The 23198-nt window shown below is 41.4% G+C and overlaps 1 pseudogene across 1 annotated transcript; it reads right to left on the reverse strand.

Annotated features, from left to right (window-relative positions):
* Nucleotides 1-7587: 7587 nt before the first annotated feature.
* Nucleotides 7588-23121, reverse strand: LOC147339863 (ARL14 effector protein-like pseudogene; annotated as a pseudogene). The gene is made up of 3 exons (XR_015158833.1): nucleotides 22987-23121; nucleotides 14486-14554; nucleotides 7588-9492 (listed from the first exon to the last, which is right to left on the reverse strand). The product of XR_015158833.1 is annotated as an ARL14 effector protein-like pseudogene (transcript).
* Between the last annotated feature and the right edge of the window lie 77 nt (nucleotides 23122-23198).

A 23198-nucleotide genomic window follows, 5' to 3' on the forward strand; every position in this document is an offset into this window, starting at 1 on the left:
CCTCTTCCCTTTCTTCCATAACCCTCTTAGACCCTCTCCATATATCCAATTGATTCAAACTAAGGTGGTGGAATCTTGTTGAGCTGAAAAAGCAAAATTTCTACTCCTTCAGTCCAGTAAAAGCAAAAGTGCTCTTCCCAGTTCAGCCCTGTGCTCCTATTCACAAGATTTTGTAAAGTACTGGAAGGTTGCTTCTAGCCACTCCAAGGGCTCATATCAGTCTCCCTCTAAAACATGGTGAATAAGAGACTCCATGTACATTCTAAGGGTTAACATCATGGTGTCCACTTGTTTATATCAAAGGTTGCGAGAAAAAATGATGAGGTTTTGTACATTTGTACATGAGCCATCAATTGTTCATTAACTTTCTAAATGACCAGTCACAGTCTACTGAATTTGGAAGAACTGCCAAAGATGAAACAGCTTTTCCTGCTCAACTGGAACTAAGGGAAAGTGGTTTGGGACACAGAGTGACAAGTCAGGGAAAGATAAAAATCACCACAACTCTTAGCAGCTTGCCTAGAAAAGAGCTGGGTTTAATTTTATCTAATAGAGCTTCTCCTTGCTCAAAATGAGTGTTTTCTCGTTAAAAGTAACATTTAACAATTTTTCCTAAGTTCTGGCTCTATTCTCAGGGCTCACTATTTGAGCTCAAGTCACCCTCACAACCCTCTTAAGTTGATGTAATTATTCTTCTGACTTTTACTAATGAAGAAAGAAACAGAAGTGCAGGGAAGTTAAAAGGATACACTGCACAAGATTACACAACCAATTAGAATTGGAAGAGGTAGGGCTTGACCCCAGGGCCTCCATCTTCAGCCTGCATTCATCACCGCTCTGTGATACATACCACCTCGGGATGAAATGCTATGTTTTCTAGTCCACATGGGCTCATCTGATATCATTCCTTCCATTGCTTAACTCTGTCCAAAAACATCTCCCATTATCCTACTTATTCTCTGCTGACTCTCCTGTTTTTCCTAATAAAGTTGTGAGCGCCTTGAAAGCAAGGGCTGCTATGTCCGAACAGTGCTCAGTAAATGGCAGGCATTCATTAAATGTATGTAACAGGACCGGGACTCAATCCCAGTGCAAAATTTAAGAGGCCAATAAGATGAATGATGGTTTAATGAAATGTTTATTGAAAACTCAGGGACTCCCCTGGTGATCCAGTGGTTAAGACTCTACCCTTCCGTTCCAGGGGGCACAAGTTTGGCCCCTGGTCAGGGAACTAAGATCCCCTGAGCTGTGCACCATGGCAAAAAAAAAAAAAGAGAGAGAAGGAAAGAAAAATAAAAATCCAGATAAGTTACAGTGCCATGCTAAACCACACTGGAGTCAGAGGCCAAAGGAAAAATCAGCAACAGTGACCTCATCTTTAAAATGCTGATATTTTGGTCATAATACATCTTTTGTGTTAACTTTGATTTTTTAAAAATACTGCATTGAAATACTACTTTTCTTGATTATTGAGGTTTTTTGGCAACCCCACCCAACCTGCCTTAAATTTTTCTCCCAAGGTGAGCAGTTCACTTGCCTCATCCTAGTTTAGGTCCTGGGTATAACTGAATAAACGGTTGACTTCACACTCCAGTATCTACATTTGACAGTAGGGGAAACTGAAATCAAGGTGCAGAGAAGTAGAACACTTTATTCAAGGCCACACAACTAAGTGGTGTCAGATTTTGGAACTTCTGGTATCTCAAACTTAGTATCTTAAAAAAGGAATTTATGCTTTAGCTAAGAATGATGAATAACACAGATAAATTAAATTCACAGGTAGGACAAAAATGTCGGCCAATGGTTTTAGAGGTTGCACTGAACTATGCATGATCAGCTACTTACATATAATACTGAAAAAAACATGTCTCTATTGCCATCATTTTAAAAGATTTTACAATAATTACTTAACTCAGTAAACATTTATTCAGTACCTCCCATGGAGCTTTTCCTCTGTTATTTACTTAAATTTTATATTTAATTTTTTTGTTGAAGTGCAGTTGATCTACAATGTTGTGCCAATCTCTGCTTTACAACAAAGTGACTCAGTTATATACATATAGACATTCTTTTCTATATTCTTTTCCATTATGGTTTAACACAGGGTAAATATTGAATGTAGTTCCCTGTGCTATACAGTAGGACTTTGTTGTTTCTTTTTTATTTAATAGAACTCACAGTAGGCCATAAGATGACCTCAAAACATAGGCAATCAATTAATTTGTTAGATTAGCCTCTGGATAAACTAGCATTAAATGAAATGAATATGTTTTCAAGGCAGAGTCTACTGTCTGTGCCACCAGGGAAGCTCATATATATACACACATACATATATACATATATATATACACGTATATATGAACACATGTTCCTGAGTCTTAACCACTGGACCACCAGAGAATTCTATAGTTGCTTCTTTCTGTTTTTTAGTTCTATTTTTTCCACTTTTTTTTTAAAATTACACTTTATTTTGTATTGGAGTATAGCCAGTTAACAATGTTGTGATAGTTTCAGGTGGACAGCAAAGTGTAGTTGCTATTTTCAATGAGTAATGGAAAAGACAAAAACAGGAACATATGGTAAAAGAAAAAAGAAACATTGTTTCTAGGAAATTCTTTGTGTTTGTGCGAGTCATCTAAGGTTGCTTATCTCAGTCATTTCAAGCAGGTTTTTAATGAGCTATTGACCAACACTCCTAAAAAGCCCCTCAAAAAGCATGTCCTGCTATCAATGACTCATCATTAAACAAACATTCACTGAGCACCTACCGTGTACCAGGTTGTGTGTTAGATGCTGGGGATACGGATATGTGGAGTCAAAGGCTGCTTTGAAGCATGGTGTAAGTGGGAGAAGATCAACAGGCAAGAGTTCCAAGGTCTGTCAAGAGGATTCTTGGAAGACCTTTCAGAAGGGCCAGGAGCATGCCAGTTTGCAGCTGGGGTGTTTGAAAGTACCCGATAGATAACTCTGGCCAACCTGAAATATGAATAACTTACAAAGATAAAACAAAGAAGTTGGCAGGTAGAGAGAAAAATGTTAACTTCACCCTTGAGAGCTGATACTGGAGAACGTAGTGGCTCAGGTGGTAAAGAATCTGCCTGCAATGCAGGAGACCTGGGTTCGATCCCCGGCTTGGGAAGATCCCTGGGAGAAAGAAATGGCAACCCACTCCAATACTCTTGCCTGAAGAATTTCATGGATAGACGAGGACAGGCTGCGGTCCATGGAATTGCAAGGAGTCGGGACACAAGTGTGCGAATTTCATTTCTTTTCACTTTCATATGCCAACAAGGGAGCTTCCCAATCAGAATTAAACTGATCCACCCACCCAGCATCCAGGGACAGAGCCTGCCCCTGGAGCACTGGAAGACAAGGACTGGGGCAGCTTGTACTCAGAACGTTAGGGTTTAGACAATACATGCCCACATATTGTCTGTATGGTGTAAACAGTGTGGTGTAAATGTGTAAACATGTATGAATGAACTTTATCCTTAAAGCTAATCCTTAGATTAATTAATCCTTAGATTAATCCTTAGAGGTGGTTAGTTAGCATTTGAACTCACATTCCAGAGAAGTTTAAGCACTACAAATGTCATTATCTAAATCTATAGCCAGAGGATGTTAATAAATATGTTAGAGATACTTTTTCATTGCTGAAAAGACTGGTATTTGATATGTATACACATATATGGCATGCTAGAAAGGTTATACTGGCCTAACGGTCCTCACAGAAGTAAGGGAGCTCTCTTGGGTCTCTTCTATAAGAGACTCATTCCTTAGGGCTTTAACCTAATGACCTAACCACCTCTCAAAGGTCCTACCTTCTACTACCATCACCTTGGGAATTAGGTTTCAATACACAAATTTTGAGGGGACATAGTAGGGACAATGGCACCCCACTCCAGTACTCTTGCCTGGAAAATCCCATGGATGGAGAAGCCTGGTAGGCTGCAGTCCATGGGGTCGCAAAGAGTCAGACACAACTCAGCGAATTCACTTTCACTTTTCACTTTCATGCATTGGAGAAGGAAATGGCAACCCACTCCAGTGTTCTTGCCTAGAGAATCCCGGGGACGGGGGAGCCTGGTGGGCTGCTGTCTTTGAGGTCGCACAGAGTCAGACACGACTGAAGTGACTTAGCAGCAGTAGGGACAGAGGTTTGTAGTGTCATCTCTAGTTTCAACAGGTGAGCACAATTCACAGAAAAGTATTCAGTCTACAAATATTTGTTGGGCCATTAATATATAAATAGCAAATATACAGTAGTAACCCTAGGTGGTAGATGGTATTTCCAAAGATAACCACCACAGTTTTCCAAGGGTAAAATTTTTTTCTGTATGCTATGTATATAGTGCCCAGAAACCAGGGGCCCCTTAAATATGTTTTTTATGTTCAGTAGATGATTAACCTCTGCATACACATTGCATTTGAGAAGAGAATGGCAACTCACTCCAAGACTCTTGTCTGGAGAATCCCATAAACACAATGCCTGGCATGTGGTAGTTTCTCAATAAATACCTGCTGAATAAATAAAGGCATAAATCTAGAAGAAGCATAAAACCCTTCTGTGCTAGCTAGCCATTGCTGCATAGCAAATTACCCCAGATGTTAGCATCTTAAAACAGTGATCATTTCTTATCTCACAGTTTCTGTGAAGGAAAAGTCAGGAAGCAGCATGGCTGGGTGGTTCTGGCTCAAGGTCTCTCACAAGGTTGCAATCGAGGTGTCAGCTAGGACTACAGTCATTCAAAGCTTGATGAGGCAAGAAGACCCCCTTCCAAAAATACTCATGAGGTTGTTGGCCAGAGTTGCCAATTCTTTCTCATGTTGGCTTCCTCATAGGGCTGCTCACATAGGGCAGCCGGCCTGCTCTAGAGCAGATGATCATGATGATGCAAAAGAAAGGCCACATTGCCCTTTATGACCAAGTCTCCAGTCACAATCACTTGGGCCTTATTCTGTTCATTAGAACCAAGTCACTAAGTTCAGCCACCACTTCAGGGAAAAGGATTACAAAATATCAGAGGATCACTGGGGACCATCCTGGAGGGTTACCTACCACACCTTGGGAATTGTTAACTGACTGCAAATAGCAGCCTCCAAATGCTCAGACAAATGTGTTCTTTGCTGTGAAAGTGGTTATAAATTGTTTATCAACCTTTCTCTCGTAGTTTTGTGAACATGGTAACACGGTTACCTCTTTGCTTTTCAAATGCAAAGGGCACTTCAGCAGGTAAATGGACAGTGATAACAACTATTGCACTGCAAAGATTCCAGGTAGGTTCACACGAATTGCTTTGAGAAAGTTTTGGTTCCCATCTTTTTTTAAACTAAAAAAAAAATTTTTTTTGGCTGCACAGCATGTAGAACCTTAGTTCTGCAACCAGGGATTGAACCCACATCCCCTGTGCTGGAAACACAGAGTCTTAACCACTGGACTGCCAGGGAAGTCCCTGGGTTCCTGTCTTTGAAGCACAAGATTGTTCTTTGACTAGAATGAAAAGTTCAGTTTGTACTTCTGAAGCCCATCTTCACCAATTCAGCAAAGCTAGATAGACCAGTTTGAGCATTAAAAAGAAAAACTACTAATTTTGATAGTCCATTTTATTTAAACTCTTGGTCTAAGATGACCTGTAAAAACAAGCAAAGTATGAGGTTGCTGCAAATGTAATTGCAGTTTCAGACCACGAATTTTAAATCATTATAACTAACCTCAAACACATCTTTATGAATCAAAATAGGAACCATTATAATCAACAGATTTTTTCCAACAAGAAGTAAGCTTGTTTATTCCTGTAGCATAAAAAATCTGTGCTTCACAAACAGAAATATAGACCAATGGAACAAGACAGGAGGCAAGAATATACAATGGGGCAAAGCCAACTTCTTCAATAAGCAGTGATGGGAAAACTGGATAGCTACATGTAAAAGAATGAAATTAGAACAGTTCTTAACACCATACACAAAGAGAAACTCAAAATGGATTAAAGATCTAAATATAAGACCAGGAAATATAAAACTCTTAGAGGAAAACACAGGCAGAACACTCAATATCATAAAGCAAGATCCTCTATGACCCACCTCCTAGAGGAATGAAAATAAAAATGAATGTAAACAAGTGGGACCTGATTAATTTAAAAGCTTTTGCACAGCAAACAAAACTATAAGAAGGGTGAAAAGACAACCCTCAGAACGGGAGAAAATAATAGCAAATCAAACAACTGACAAAGGATTAATTTCCAAAATATACAAGCAGCTCATTCATACAACTCAATAGCAGAAAACAACCCAATTAAAAAGTGGGAAAAGATCAAAACAGACATTTCTCCAAAGGAGACACACAGATGGCTAAGAAAGACATGAATAGATGCTCAATATTGCTCATTATGAGAGAAATGCAAATCCAAACTACAATGAAGTATCACCTCACACCGGTCAGAATGGCCATCATCAAAATGTCTACACACAGGAGAGGGTGTGGATAAACACTTGCACTGTTGGTGGGAATGTAAATTAATACAGTCACTATGGAAGACAGTATGGAGATTCCTTAAAAAACTAGGAATAAAACCACCATATAACCCTGTAATCCCACTGCTAGGCATATACCCTGAGGAAACCAAAATTGAAAAAGACACATGTACCCTAATGTTCACTGCAGCACTATTTAAAACAGCTAGGACATGGAAGCAACCTAGATGTCCATCGACAGATGAATGGATAAAGAAGTCGTGGTACATATACACAATGAAATATTACTCAGCCATAAAAAGGAACACATCTGAGTCAGTTCCAATGAGGTGGATGAACCTAGAGCCTATTATACAGAGTGAAGTCAGTCAGAAAGAGAAACATAAATACCATATACTAACACATATATATGGAATCTAGAAAGATGGTACCAAAGAATTTATTTGCAGGGCAGCAGTGGAGAAACAGACAGAGAGAACAGACTCGTGGACACGGGGAGAAGGCAGGAGAGGGTGAGATGTATGGCGAGAGTAACATGGAAACTTACTTTACCATATGTGAAATAGATAGCCAAAGGGAATTTGCTGTATATCTCCAGGATCTCAAACAGGGTCTCTGTACCAACGTAGAGGGGTGGGATGGGGAGGGAGATGAGAGGGAGGTTCACGAGGGAGGGGACATACATATACTTACGGCTGATTCATGTTGAGGTTTGACAGAAAACAACAAATTATGTAAAACAATTATCCTTCAATTAAAAAATAAATTTAAAAAATTAATGAATAATTTAAAAAAAATCTGTGCTTCAGGATTTGGTTAAATTCTTGGAAAGCATTTTCTGCCTCCTGCTGGTTGTGGAAGCCTTCCCCCCACAAAATGTTGTCAGGATGCTTGAAGAAGTGGTGGGCGGTTGGCAAAAGGTCAGGAATATGGCGGATGAGGCAAAACTTTTGCACCAACCTAATATCACTATCAGGAATTTCTGATGGAAAGTGATTGGTATTTGCCAAAGAACAAAATATGGATTTGCTTTAGGGAAGGGGGAAAAAGTTTTATTTTTTTCTCTTGGGTCTAAAACACACACACTTTCTCACACACACAAAAAATCAAAGTAAGGAAAATTAATTAATTTTTATTAATTAAAATTAATTAATTATTAATGAATAATTAATTTTTATTAATGAATTTGCCACACAGAGATTTCGGGTGAGTTAGTCAGAGGCAAAATATTGAGGTCTCAGGTGAATATTTTCTAGTGGGTAAACATACATAGCCATTTGGTGGGATGGAGATAGGGGCCTTCGGTCTATTTTTAGCCCATTACATCTGCAGCCTCAGCCAGTGCCTGCACAACTGTGTTCAGTGGAAAGTCTCTTTGTGCCGAATCCAAAGCTTCAGAAGAAGCAATTAAATGTTCATGAGAAGTAAACATGGAAAAGTGGAAAAAGCAATTTTCTCCTTACAGATCATTTGAATAAAACTTGATATCAAAGATGACTGAAGAGAAACTTTCCCGATGACGCTGTGGGTGTGAACATTTTCATAGAGATTTTCCCCTAAAAACAGTTTTGTGCAATAGCTGCCAAACCCGGCCCAGATGTTTCACAGCAGTCTTCTGAGATGGTATCTTCACTGAGGTCAGCAGAAACTCTAGCTGAATTGTCTCAAATCCTGTACCTACAAAACCAAATGCAACTTAGGTCTTAGGAATTTTGTACCACCTTGGTCAGTTCTGTGTGGCTGGTAACCTTAGCCACCAAAAAAATGCTTTAAAATGATTTGTATGAAACATTTAGATAAAAATTTGTCCTTTGAAGTCTGCTTCCAGTTGGCATTTTGGATATCACTTAAATTGAATCTCTGCTTTTGTGCTCATATGTTGGGCCACGGGGCCATGGGGCCTATTAAAGTTTTTTTTTTTTAATTTCATTTTAATATTGTTAAAACAGTAACACTAAAAAATGAGACTATGAGTATGTAGTGCCAAGTCAATCCAAATGGCAATTCTGATTTAGAATTGATAAAGTGTAAGATCCTAACGGTAACTAGCTATTATAAACATAAGTTCTATGTCAAGACAAGCTCTCAGCTACAGAATTCTAAAAATCCTAAAACTCTATCTCCTAAGGTACCAGCAAAGAGGAGAGGGATTTTTAATCTGAGAGGAGAGTAGCAATGGAGTTGCTGGTTACCAGAGGAGGAATTTGAGTCATCACAGCAGGAAGGTTAGAGAAAGTGAAAGTGAAGTGGCTCAGTTGTGTCCGACTCTTTGCGACCCCATGGACTGTAGCCTATCAGGCTCCTCTGTCTATGGGACTTTCCAGGCAAGAGTGCTGGAGTGGATTGCCATTTCCTTCTCCAGGGGATCTTCCCAACCCAGGAATCGAATCCAGGTCTCCTGCATTACAGGCAGACGCTTTACTGGCTTCAGAGAACACCAACTAGTCTAAACTCTATTTTTAAAACTTTCTTCCCCCAGTCCTAAAATTCATCCAGGAGAAAGCAGCTGGTTTAACTGCAAAGCAGAGAAAATTGATCAGCCTGGAGGGCTGGTCCTATTCAGAGAGGTCGAATGGCATCTTGCTGATGACCTCCCCATTCTCATCAACTATGGTGTCATAGGCCCAGCGGCGGTTGCAGCGGCAAGTGGGCCCGCACTTGGTGGAGTTACACTTGGGGCACGGGTAGAAGCAACCCAGGCAGTCTTCATCAAGGCAGTCACACAGGTCAGCCTCATTGAAGGTGAGCCTGCCCTTTTCGTCATACTTGCTGACTTCACGTTTTTCAGGAACAAACTCATTCTTCTTTGCCATTGGCCCTTTCTTTATCTGCTGCCTTACTTCAGGATTAAAGTTGGCTACCTGAGGCCCGGGATTTTGAAATGACAACCGTTTTAACTGCCGATCCAACCATTTCATTTGCTTCAGTTCCTTCTCACTTGGTTTCTCAGGAGAACTTTGACCTGCAGGTCTCTCTCGCACGGAACTGCTCTTTTCTGCTTGTTCACTCATTTCTGCTCACCTGGGGACACAAACAAAGTCAGCAACCATTTGTGGGAGCTCAGTCAACCATGAGGATGCTGGAGCTGGTAAAAGTCATTTCAGAATGGGCCTATTAAGTTTTTACTTCAAACCTGGCTTAAGTGGATAGGAACAAGTTTATCAACACCAACAAATCTTTGGACAAAAGTGCTTTTATCAGATAGTATTTCCTCCTTTATTTAACCATCTCTTTTGTCTATCAAATGTTTAAATAACCATTCATGTTTGTCTAGACTAGTACTTCTCAAACAATGTGCATATGAATTGCTTCATGATTATGATTATGATTAACTAGATTATGATTCAGTTAGGACTGGGGTGGGGCCAGAGAGTCTACCTTTCTAATGTATGCCCAGATTGTACTGATATTGCTAATTCCAAACCTACTTTGAGTCTCGAGGGCCTAGAGTTAAACCAATAGTGATCAGGGGCAAAAATTGCTTGGTCAGGGGCAAAAATTGCTTTGCTTTAATAGAAACCCAGTTATTCTTCTTCGGTGAGTGGCCCTAGGATAGAAAAACAACAGGTTTTTATGTAAAGAATCTCTTTTTCTCCACAATGCCCCCCCCACCACCCCCACACAAGGCAAACTCTTGACTTTTCCTCCAGCTAAATTGGTTTGAACAAAGAAAATACTGTTTGAACCACTTCATATCAATATACATATTCCTTGTTTCTAATGACTGTAGTAAGTAATGGACATTGGACAGTCATTTTTAGCAATTGCCTTTTCTCTTTAAAACATCAGCACATGAGCTGTGGTTTATTTATTTATTTTGAAGTGACCTCCAGTTCTTCTCAGGAAACACTCTACAAGCTACTTTAAGGTAATTCATCATATTGAATTAGTGATTGGTTTTTAAAAGGCTTTCTAAAGTCAGTACATTCTCAAGGACTTTCAGTGTCATTTCGTGTCTCTCCATGTCTCACTGTCTCCATGTGTATGTCTCTTCCCTCACCACTGCCCCCATCCCTCTGATTCTCTCCTAACTGGCCTATGTCCTGCAGACTCCACAAAGCTTCCCAAACTACTGATAATTGAAAGTAGAGAGGCAGAGGATGCCCATTTCTTTAAGGACGTTCTGCCTAGCTTCAAGAAGCAAACTGGCTAGAAGGAAGAGAGACAGAGGATGGGGCATCAGCTGTGAGAGGATCACCATACTAGAGAAAAATTCCCTTTGCTTCTCACTGGAGAGTTTCAGGCAATTCCAGAGGACTGGCCACACTCTGTTTGATCCATACTACTAATTTCACACAACAGGTTCCCTTTTAGGTCTTCCTTGTCACTTGAATGATGTAGTGTCTACAGAGAGGGAAAAGGAAATGATTCCCCTGAATCTCTCTCCTGAACTGGATTTATGTGCTTGGATCTTGTTGAGTAAATACCCAGGACAGAAATAATACGGTTTCATAATTTCTATCTAAGTTACTCCAATGTCTTGGCAGGTCTAGAACACTTAGTTATTTTGTTACTCTTATTCTTTGAGTTTTAATTTCATAGTTGACTACTTACCTTACTTTTTTGGGGGGAAAAAAAGGGTAGCAGCTACCTTTCTGATACATTACCCTAGACAGAGGAGCCTCAGGCATCACACTGCCAGGGATCAGACACCAGCACTGTCTTCACCACTATCTGACTTTAACTTAAGATGACTTCAGTTGCTTAACCTCAGTTTCCTCATCTGAAAATGGGGGTACTAATAGTACCTTCTCTATGGGTATGCCCTAAATTAGGTGCAGTGAGAACTTCAAAGATGATATAAGACCAGGTTTCTGCCCGCAAAGTTTGGCAATATCCACTGGAGAGATCAAGTGTCTGCAGCTCACTGCAAGGACAGGGAAAGGTACTCCAGTTCAGATTCAGAGAACCCTATGGGGGGTGGGGTGCATAATAGTCAAATATCAATAGAGGCATCCCTATTTAGAACTAAGCTTTAAATCTTTTTTCTGCACCCCGCCCCCGCCAGTTTAGTGAGGTGCTCACTCAGTTGTGTCCAACTCTTTGCAACCCCATGGACTATAACCTCCAGGCAAGAATATTGTCCATTTTCCAGGCAAGAATATTGGAGTGGGTTGCCATTCCCTTTTCCAGAACTAAGCTTTACATCTTAAAGAATTCCGGTTCATCCCCATAATTGTAAAAAAAAAAAAAAAAGTGTGTGTGTGTGCATGTGCAAATTTGCCATCATAATTCAGTCTAAAGCCACTATTTTTTTTTCATTCATTCAACAAATTTTGATCTGGAGTCTATCATATATGCTAGGAATTGTGCCCTACTTATTGCAGTCACAATTGCACACACAAGTCCAGAGTCCTTCAAGCAGTGGCCTTTACAAAAATGAATGCTACTGCTGCTAAGTCGCTTCAGTTGTGTCTGACTCGGTGCGATCCCATAGAGGCAGCCCACCAGGCCTCGCCATCCCTGGGATTCTCCAGGATAAAACACTGGAGTGGGTTGCCATTTCCTTCTCTAATGCATGAAAGTGAAAAGTGAAAGTGAAGTCGCTCAGTCGTGTCCGACCCTTCGCGACCCCATGGACTGAAGCCTACCAGGCTCCTCTGTCCATGGGATTCTCCAGGCAAGAGTACTGGACTGGGGTGCCATTGCCTTCTCCGTACATGATACTAACAGGATATAAATCAAGTACAGTCCAAAACCAAGTTACTAAAGGACACAAAAGAAAATGTGAAAAAACAAGGGAAAGAGCTTGATGGCCTGGTGAAAAGAACATTTTGTGATCATTTTAAGCACTTTACTCATCCATATCACATGACAAATTCCATCTTTATGTGTGTAATGATTTTTATTAATTTTACCAAATGAAAGGATGATCTGAGAAATTTTCTACCAAGATACTTGTATGATTCACCATCTATCCTGCTTTTTCATTCCTATGCCCCCAAATGATCCTCAGTATGAATAGATTGAAACCACTTATGCCTTTGGGCATACATACCTGGTCTTCTTACATGGAATGATAGCCCTGATTTCGATACAACTCTCTCTCATACGTCAATAAACCCTTTCCTTACACATTCTCTCGTAACAAACACCTGTTCTAACTAAGTTGTTTACAATGTAACCACGGCCATCATTTACTTTACCTTTGCAATTATTTCTATCATCATGATATAATATGTGACAACGGGTTTGTGTATACGGAGGAAGCAAAGCTTCTATCAGATGTGCAACTAGAAATAAGTGATTTACAAATATCATGCATCTGAAATACAAAGAATAGAGATGAACTTCATGTATTTGAGATCCTCCTTCAGAGGCCTATCTCCTCTTCCACTCAGTTAATCAAATGCAGATAACTTCATGGACCCAATGATACCCAGAGCAATACAGAGGTGGGGGTAAAGAAGTGAGGACATCAGAGCAGCTGAGAGTTTCTGGGAAGTCTTGAGTATGCAAATTCAGATTTCACCTTGGCCTGAAAATATGCCAAGCACATTAGTAGAAGTCTGAAGATGTGACATGCCTGAGGATTGTGGGGAGAGATATGGTGTATATATGCATAAGATCACACATGTCAGGTACATTAAAACAATACAGAAACAAAAATGAATAAATTGGGGTAAAAATCTTTCACTCTTCAATTAAGGAAAATATCTGTGTAGGCCAATTTTAAGGCACAGTATTTGTTTTGGAAACAGGCATCAAGACTCTGGTGGAAAAACTCAAAGTTTAGTTATGAATAGCTGTGAACCAAACACAAAACTGATTCTCAATAAAAGAAAATAGAATCAGGTTACAATGATACCTTTTACTGCTGGAGCACTGTAATAGCCCAATGTGCTGGATACTGCAAGTAAAATCACCAGGCAGCCTAACAGATGTGGCCATTTTATGTTCAGCTATGGCACACTCAAGACTTCCCTGGTGGCTCAGACGGTAAAGCGTCTGCCTCCAATGCAGGAGACCCGGGTTCAATCCCTGGGTCGGGAAGATCTCCTGGAGAAGGGAACGGCAACCCACTCCAGTATTCTTGCCTGGAGAATCCCATGGACGGAGGAGCCTGGTGGGCTTCAGTCCACGGGATCACAAAGAGTCGGATATGACTGAGCAACTTCACTTTCTATAGCACACTCAACCTTTGACATGAGATATGTTTGTGAACCAGAATTGTTAGCTTAAACCCCAGGGCCTCTTAAACCCTTGACCTCTCTCAAAAATGTTGGGAGGATATGTTGAGGCAAACAGTTTAGGGAAATTCAAAATAGAAATAAATGCTCAGTGAGTGCATTTGAACCCTTGACATTCCAATCCTCTTGGTCAGGAAAGATCTTGGTATTTTCACAGGGAAATATTTTTTCTGTTGAAAATCTTTGAAGGTAATATTATTTTCTTCTTGTTACTCAACTATTTACTTGTCATAAAATGAAGTAAAAAAAACTCTGAGCCCAACCACATAAAAGTCTTAAATGCATGAGCTTTATCATTATCTTTCTTACCATAGTTCTGTTAGTCCTTAAATTTCATGGTGCTGAAAATATCCTTTTTGTGTTTCTTTTCTGGATTGTTCTCCCTCTGAGCAATGGTTACCAGAATCTTTTAGAATGACATGTATTTGCTAATTAGATTAAAGGCGAGCTAATGGAAGACTTTTTTCCCCCAACTATCTGGGTGATACTCTTGATCTGGAAAACAGATGTTTCAACATCTTTTTACATCTTTGTGTTCATGATTACAGTAAGGTTTCAGAATATTCCAAATGATTCCAATTCACTTTCCACATAGTTGGAAGCAGGAATCCGTTAAGATGAACCCCTTTACACTTACATGTAATAATAGGAGGTGAAAGAAGGTAGAAAAGGGAGGGAGGAGTCCATTAGACTTGTTCTTGGTTGATGTTTTTTATACTTCTCTCAGCTCTCAAAACTGTCTTTTTGTTTAATTCACTTATTGAAGCAGTTGATGTTTTTTATTATCCCATGCACACAGATTAAAAATATTAAAATATACTTACTAAGTGGAAGATGAAAGATAATCCTTATTTAGGTGGTTACACCACTTTCACCGAAGACAGTCCTTTTACCTAAAACACCATAAAAAGGCAGTTTATCATCTATTCATTAGGGGGGAAATGTGGTAAATGTAACACACAAATAAAATCTCCTGTCCTTCCCAATAATTGTGTCTCTTAACTTGCATCTTTCATCTAAAAATGTTTATACAAGTTTTGTAGGCCATTGGTATTTGAGAAAATGGGAGGAAAATGGTTATTACTGAAATAGTTTTAATGAAAAATAGTTACAAATGTTCAAATTATGTTAAAAAAAAAAAAAAAAAGCAAAGGGGGCAAAAGAAATCTTATTACAGTAGTACCCTGGCTGAAAGTTTCAACAAATTTAGTCTTTTAAAAAAACCTTCAGTAATAGTAATAATGAAAGAGATCCTTTTCGTTTAACAGCAAGAATGATTAAGTTGGCATTAGAAAAACTTCACATTTTCCATAACTGATACTGGGAATCAAAGATTATGAGAACTTTGTCTATATTTGAGGTTATACAAAAGCCTTGATGTATACAGAAGTGGAAATTCTTAGGTCCTGCACCCAGAAATTCCAATTCATTAAGTCTGGGGGTTGCCTGTGACTCTGCATTTTTAACAAACAGTCCTGGTGATTTTGATGTTGGAGGTCCAGGGACCACACCTGGAGAAGGGTGGTTGTGTAACCCTTCTGAGATTGTAACAGAGCCCAGCTCTGCCTGCCATCCTCTGATCACACAGCTGTTGCTAAATATCCTTCAACAAAAATCTTTAGGGAGATGACTTTCATACAGTTTGATATCTTGAGATACTTTCTGAGTGATCCTCATTTATTACAGTTAAGCACCTTTGATTAATTCACTATACTCCTCCTGAAATTAGTGAATTATGAGGGTGTATCTGGTAACTGTCTACAACCACGCTACATATTTGGCCAGAACCCTCTGGTTAAATAGAGGTGGGGCTGCCTATTCACCCAGATATGAAATACAAATGAAATATTAGAATTGAAATGAAGGACTCTTAGCCTACCACCATTATATACTGGGGTCTTCCCTGGTGGCTCAGAGGTTAGTGTCTGCCTGCAATGTGGGAGACCTGGGTTCAGTCCCTGGTCTGGGAAGATCCCCTGGAGAAGGAAATTGAAACCCACTCCAGTACTCTTGCCTGGAGAATCCCATGGACGGAGGAGCCTGGTAGGCTCCCTGGAGTCGCAAAGAGTCGGATGCAACTGACCAATTCACTTTATTATATACTGGAGAAGAGATGATGTCATTTGGAGCAAATCATAAGAGACAGCGCCCATACATTAAAAAGTTGTTGAAAGGGTAAAGAGAAGGGGTTGAATTTAGACAAAGATCTGGTTATTTTGACACCTGGTATATAGTATAGTCTGTTTTGCTGAATTTCACCAGCTCTTGCTTCTGTGTATCTTCCTAAATAAAATTAGATGTGTTCCTGCAAGCAGAATGTAAGAAGGCTTCTGGTGAATTCTAGACTGTCTCTGAGTAGTGTGTCCCTCATCACAAATACCTGGAGTGGGGGAGGATCCAGAAAGCTGCCACGCCCACAGAACTGCGTTTCTGTGCCTGCAATGAGTGCTGGAGCAGTTCTACAAAGGAGGCCAGACAAGCGCTTACAAAGGAGGCCAGACAAGCGCTTACAAATGAGGCACAAGGTAGAGTTCTACGGGATCCAACTACTTATTTCTTCCCTCCTTACCCACCCTTCGTTTCTCCTCTGTTGACACCATGCAGAAGGGAAGTGTGGAAGAATGTATTATTTGTTTGAAATTTCTCCTTCTATTCTCTGTATTGTGCCATAGTTTCACGAGGTAGATTATACTTCTCCATCCCATTGACCTTGAAATTAGCCATATGACTCCTCGGGCTAAGGGAAAATGGGCACAAGTTATCATTAATGAGTTCTGCGCTGAGATATTAAAGGGCATTGCAAATTTCTGCCAAGTTCTTCGTGTATTTCTGTCATCTGCCATGAGAAGTGCATACCCCAGGAAGCTGCTGACTGCAAAATGAGACACATATGAACAGACCTCAGTCTGATTCACAGCCTTAAGCAGAGCTGCCATAAGTGACCCACAGACACATGAGTAAGAACATCAATGGTATCTTAGTCAACCACTAAGATTTAGGGGTGGGGTGTTTGCTATGGAGCAGCATTATAGCATTAGCCGAATAACACACTAGGGTAACTGCCATTTACTTGAGACTCACTCCTTGCCAAGCACCACTAACATTAGCTCCCTTAATCTATAAAATTTCCTTCTGAGATCTGCTAATACTTCCATCTTTCATGAAACATCTGCTCAGAGAAGGCAAGGACTCATAGCTAACAAGTGGCTGAGCCAGAAACTCAAATTCACGTTCAAATATTGCATTGGCCAAAAAGTTCATTTGGGTTCTTGTGACATTTCATGGAAAAACCAGAATGAACATTTTTGCCAACCCAATACAATGATTATTCCATGACTTTTTCCTATTTTTTCTGCAGTTGAAACCACAGGTGATAGCAACAACCATCACATAAAGCACAAGTTCACTCTTTTATGAAGGGCACTTTCCCGAGTCTTTTCAATCCAATTACTAATTGGGGTACTTAAATTCTGTTTAGTTCTGCTCTAGATTGAATCGTAGCCCATGAGATTTGAAATGGGAAGTCTTTAGTTCAGAAAGAATTGTGCTTTAGAAACCACAGGAAGGCTTAACATAGATTGGAATATTCTGAGGTGATAGGTAGGAGAGAAAATGTACCAGATAAAAACGCGTTGAGCCAGTGTTTTGAGCTTTTCTTGACTAAACCAGACAGATTCCACAGAAACTACTCAAGATCCTCCCTTGTGACCCCACTGCAAGAGACAACCATTCAGAAAGCACCACCAGGATTGTTGCAGTGACACTCAGGAGCAAATATTTCCCATCTCTGGCTGCCCAATAGAATCACTTGGAGACCTTGAGAAAAAAAAAAAAAATTCTGGGCCCTGCTGACAAACAAACTTAATTGACATTTCTGGGTGAGAAGCTGAGCATTTGTTGTTGTTGTTGTTGGGGGGAATGTGAATTTTTTAAAGTTGCCCAGGTAATTCTATTTTCTTTGACCACACTGAGTAGTGTGTGGGAAACTAGTTCCCAGATCAGGGAACAGACCCTAGTCACTCCCCCACCCCCATCTACAGTGGAAGCTTAGAGTCCCAACCATTGGACCACCAGGGAAGTCCCCCAGGTGAGTCTAATAGGCAGCCAGAGTTGCGACCCACTAAGCAACACTGGTGGAGAAGGCATTGGCAACCCACTCCAGTACTCTTGCCTATAAAATCCCATGGACAGAGGAGCCTAGTAGGCTGCAGTCCATGGGGTTGCAAAGAGTCGCACATGACTGAGCGACTTCACTTTCACATTTCACTTTCATGCATTGGAGAAGGAAATGACAACCCACTCCGGTGTTCCTGCCTGGGGAATCCCACGGATGGCTGAGCCTGGTGGGCTGCTGTCTATGGGGTCTCACAGAGTTGGACACAACTGAAGTGACTTAGCAGCAGCAGCAGCAAGCTACACTGGTGGCTCAGATGATAAAGAATCTGCATGTGATGCTAGAGACCTGGGTTCAATCCCTGGGCTGAGAAGATCCCCTGGAGGAGAGTGTGGTAACCCACTCCAGTATTCTTGCCTGGAGAATTCCATGGACAGAGGAGCCTGGTGGGCTACAGTCCACGGGGTCGCAAAGAGCTGGACACAACTGAGCAGCTAAACACAGTGCAAGCTGTAATAGAAGATGGGCTTCCCTGGTGGCTCAGTGGTAAAGATTCCACCTGCTAAAGTAGGATATGTGGGTTCCATCCCTGGGTGGGGAAGATCCCCTGGAGGAGGGCATGGCAACCCACTCCAGTATTCTTGCCTGGAGAATCCCATGGACAGAGGAGCCTGGTGGGCTACAGTCCATGGGGTTACAAAGAGACATGATGGAGCGACTCATGTCAACAACAACAAAAGCTAGAAGATGGACACAAAAAATGTATTTGCTGATTTGCTGATATTTAACATTAAAAGCCAGTTCTAGCCAATGACTCACTCATGGAGACTGGAGTGTCAGCTTTGCGTGTCTTTAAACTTCCTACCTACTCTCCTATCATCATTCTGTACTATTTCTCTTTCCTCCGTGGAATATTTACTGAATCTATAGTTATTTACTGAAATCCATATTTATGTAAATTCCTAAAGTGGAGTTTGCCAAGGGCTAGACTGTAAAAGTTTATAGAGTTTGTAAACAATTCACTAAAACTGTTATCTGCTAACTTAAAGAGGAGAGATGTCAGTGGCTTCATTGGCCAAATAAATAAAGCCCAGACTGCCATTTATAGTGATTGTATACATGGTTCATGCTGCTGCTGCTGCAGTCGCTTCAGTCGTGTCCGACTCTGTGTGACCCCATAGACGGCAGCCCACCAGGCTCCCCCGTCCCTGGGATTCTCCAGGCAAGAACACTGGAGTGGGTTGCCATTTCCTTCTCCAATGCATGAAAGTGAAAAGTGAAAGGGAAGTCACTCAGTCATGTCCGACCCTCAGCGACCCCATGGACTCCAGCCTTCCCAGCTCCTCCATCCATGGGATTCTCCAACAAGACTACTGGAGTGGGGTGCCATTGCCTTCTCCGTACATGGTTCATACTCTCCTATGAATATTTTGGAGCACTGACATTCTAGTTTAATTTGCACATACAAGTTCCCAAGAATTACCTGGGACTGGCATAGCCCGAGATTGAGACATGCATGCTATCTTGCTCCTGCATACAGAGACCCCTTGTGGCACTTATCTGACTGCCTCCCTGGGTATGTGGGAAACTTTCTCTTTCTTTTACAGTAAGATACACAACTCTCTTACTGCACTGGTGGCAACTGATTTTTTTTTGGATGCATTTGAATGAAAATAATATCTAAGATTTATGGAGTATTGTCTATGTGCCAGGCACTATCCTCAGTGTTCTACATGCATTAACTCATTTAATCCTTAACTCTATGAGGTAGATGATCTAGTTATTGTCCTCATTTTACAGAAGAAAAAAACTGAGGCACAGAAAAATTAAGTAAGGTGTCTAAGGTCACACACCTATTAAAGGATAAAGCTGGAATATGAAGCCAGAAAGTCTAGTTCCAGAATCTGGATTTTGAGCCACTAGAAATACCACATCCCTTAGTAGGCAGTAGGTAACTTTCTTTCAACTTTAGTAGGTAGGGGACTGATCTGAGTACATTTTAGGAGAGACTGTAGAGCAACCAGTAGTCTCCTCAATGCTAGTGGAAGTGCAAACTGGTACAACCACAAAGAAACTGTTTGCTAACAGTTAATACCTACTAAAGCTGAACACCTGCTTACCCTATGACCCAGTAATTCCTGGGTACATATCCCAAAACAGTGCATACGTGTGTTGATGAAAGGACATGAATTTGGGTGTTTGTAACAGCACTGAACTGGAAACTACCCAAAGGTCCATCAACAGGAAAGCGGATAAACACATTCTAGTGTATTTATACCGCTGTGCAGCAATGAGAAGAAACAATGTATCACTACACAGAGTAATAAGGAAGGCTCTCACAAACAGAATGCAGACTGAGAGAAGTCAGGAAAAAAGAGCACAGGCTATAAGTTTCAATTTATATAGAGTACAGAGGCAGGCAAAAGGAATCTCTGCTATTAGGGTTCAGGCTATTGGTTACCCCAAGGGGGAGAAGCTGTGTCTGGAATGAGTATTTGGGGGAGGGGGCTTCTGGGGTTGTGGGTAAAGATTTATTTACTTATTTGTGCTATGTGGCTTGTGGGATCTAGTTCCCAGACCAGGGATTGAAACCATGCCCCCTGCAGTAGAAACACAGAGTCCTAACCACTGGACTGCTAGGGAAATCCCAAGTCCTCTTCATTGATCTGGATGGCAACCCACTCCAGTACTGGTGCCTGGAAAATCCCATGGACAGAGAAGCCTGGTGGGCTACAGTCCATGGGGTCGCAAAGAGTCGGACACAACTGAGCGACTTCAATTTATTGGCCACAACATGTTTAAAGTTCTGAAAGTTCAGTGAGCTTTACATTTAGGTTACATGCACTTTTCTGTGTGTACACTATCTATCAATAAAAAATTTGCAAGGGTACTACCTGTTATCAAATATTACCTAGGAGATTTCATTAAATATTTTCAAATAAACAATGCATATATAAGGAATGTAGTCATTCCAGGCAATCAAAGAGTAAGTTTCTGCTATCTCTAGTTCTTCCCCCACTTTCCTGCTTTTTATCACAAATGCCAACCTGATGATTTAATAATAACAAGAGAAAATGTTCAACTGGGTCAGGTATATGGAACAGGTTCAGTGTGCTTGCCTCCAGACAGGAGTTCAAAGGCAGGGTAACTAATGAGAGTTGTATGAAGGTATGGTTGGTAGGGGGGCTTCCCTGGTGGCTAAGACTGTAAAGCATCTGCCTGCAATGCGGGAGACCCGGATTTGATTCCTGGGTCAGGAAGATCCCCTGGAGAAGGAAATGGCAATCCACTCCAGCACTCTTGCCTGGAAAATCCCATGGACGGAGGAGCCTGATAGGCTACAGTCCATGGGTCACAAAGAGTTGGACACGACTGAGCGACTTCAGTTGGTAGGAGGTATCAAAACAAAGGGTCCCTGGCTCACTCCCTTTGCATCTCCTGGAGCACTCCCAAGGGTGTGGAAATAGCTTTCTTTTGTAGAAATCTTCAAGAATGAGGAAACTGAGGTCTGCGCTAAGAAGTCACTGACTCCACATGACACTCTGCCTAAGGGCAATCCCCTCTGAGGACAGAGTCCTCACTGGAAGCAGGTGGACCAGCTCACAGTAGGAATTCTCACTACTCCTGCTCACCTGTGTAAGCAACTCATCAGCCACCCCTTTATATTTGAGGGGTAGAGCCCAATCCACCATGGCCTGTTTATCCCGCTTCTGCCTTGGAGAGAAAGACTTCATTAACTGTCACAAAGGCAATGCTTTACCAGTGAAAGCACTACTTTCTTTTTGCCTAAAAAGTATGCCTACAAAAAACCTTCATCACTATACATGCTGTCAGCCAAGTTCTTTCTGGTAAGTTCTACAGGGAAGAACATTGGATTCTAGCTCAAAAATTATAATCAAAACAGCCACAAAATTCACCTCTATTATCAGGCAAGACTTGAACCTGGCCATCTTACCAGGTTTTCTTTTTCTTCCTCTGTGCACTGCACAGAATTATGGATAACTAAATATAACATAACTTTGGCAAATACTTTTCTTAGAATTCTGTTGATTATTCTCAGGGGGAAAGTCATATGCAAAGAAACTAGGTTGACTTAATTACTAAGTTTATTCATCAATCATTTAGTGACTTTGCTCCAGGTCTTATTTCCAGTTGCATTTTAAATTTCAATCTATTTTCAGGATCAGATTTATTCTCCCCTCTCTCTCCTCATCACCTCTACCACCACAGAAGCCATGCTGGATTTACCCTTAGTCCCACTAAGCCCTTGTGGGAAAGAAAGACATCCAGTGAGAAGTGATGAGGGAGGAAGGGAGGAGGAGAAGTGTGCGACTCTGCGACCCCATGGACTGTAGCTGGCCAGGCTCCTCTGCCTATGGAATTTCCCAGGCAAGAATACTGGAGTGGGTTACCATTTCCTTTTCCAGGAGACCTTCCAAGCCAGGAATCGAACCTGTGTCTCTTGCATCTCCTGCATTGGCAGGCAGATTCTTTACCACTGAGCCACAAGGGAAGCCCGTCCTCGCCTTACCTGAGTTGATTTAAGGTCCCTTTCATCTGGGAGGCAAAAGAGGAAAGATCTCTGGATAGAGGGGTGATGGAAGACAAATTCTTAACCTGGTGTCTGCCCTGTGCCTGATCTGATGAGAATTCTGGGGCCCCCTAGAGGGAGGGGTCAGTGCCTAATGGCTCAAGGTGCTCTGTTCATCAGAGGTTCTGACATGTTGGGCCAAAGAAGGGGTTACATGATTATTGGGCAGAGGAGATAAAACATGAAAAGAAAATTACTCAAGATAAAGTAAAAAAGGGCGAGAAGGGTTATGCTCCCCAGACCTACTCTTCCTGAGACCATCACATAGCACTGGGGCTATAGGACCTTAAAGTGAGTGCTGGAGAATGGCAAGTCATAGAAGAGAAATAGAAATAGGTGCCTACCTGGCAACCACAAAATACCAATAGGTATGTGACAACAAACAGCACTCAGAAGAACATGGGCAAGCGTTTTTCTAACTACCTGTAAGATACTTGCCCTGTGAAGTCCCAGGGGCATCGAGGAATTTCTAGTGGCAGTTGGAAGAGCAAGCCACTCAAAATGGCTGTGTTCTTGCTCTCTCTCTCCCCGGTCTGACTAGGGCCTACTCCACCTACACCCTACTCACAGGACAAACCTTCCCACATCCTTGCCTCACGGCCCAGCTAACTATAGCTTACCAAACGGCTGATGAGGAGTCTGCCCCTCAACGGCCTTCCTCGATCAGCTGTTGCCACGCAACGGTAGACTTGGGTGCCACGAATATGGGTTCTTATGTGCGCATGCGTGCGTGCTTGTGTGCGTGTGTGTTGTGTGCGTGCGTGCTTGAGTGGGCATCTGAGAGCATGTGCGGGTGCCTGAGCGCCTGCATGGGTGCGTGGGTACATATGTG

The sequence above is a fragment of the Bos grunniens genome, chromosome X (assembly GCF_055505025.1).
Source record: "Bos grunniens cultivar Pamir isolate PY7600 chromosome X, Bosgru_T2T1.0, whole genome shotgun sequence".
NCBI lineage: Eukaryota > Metazoa > Chordata > Mammalia > Artiodactyla > Bovidae > Bos > Bos grunniens.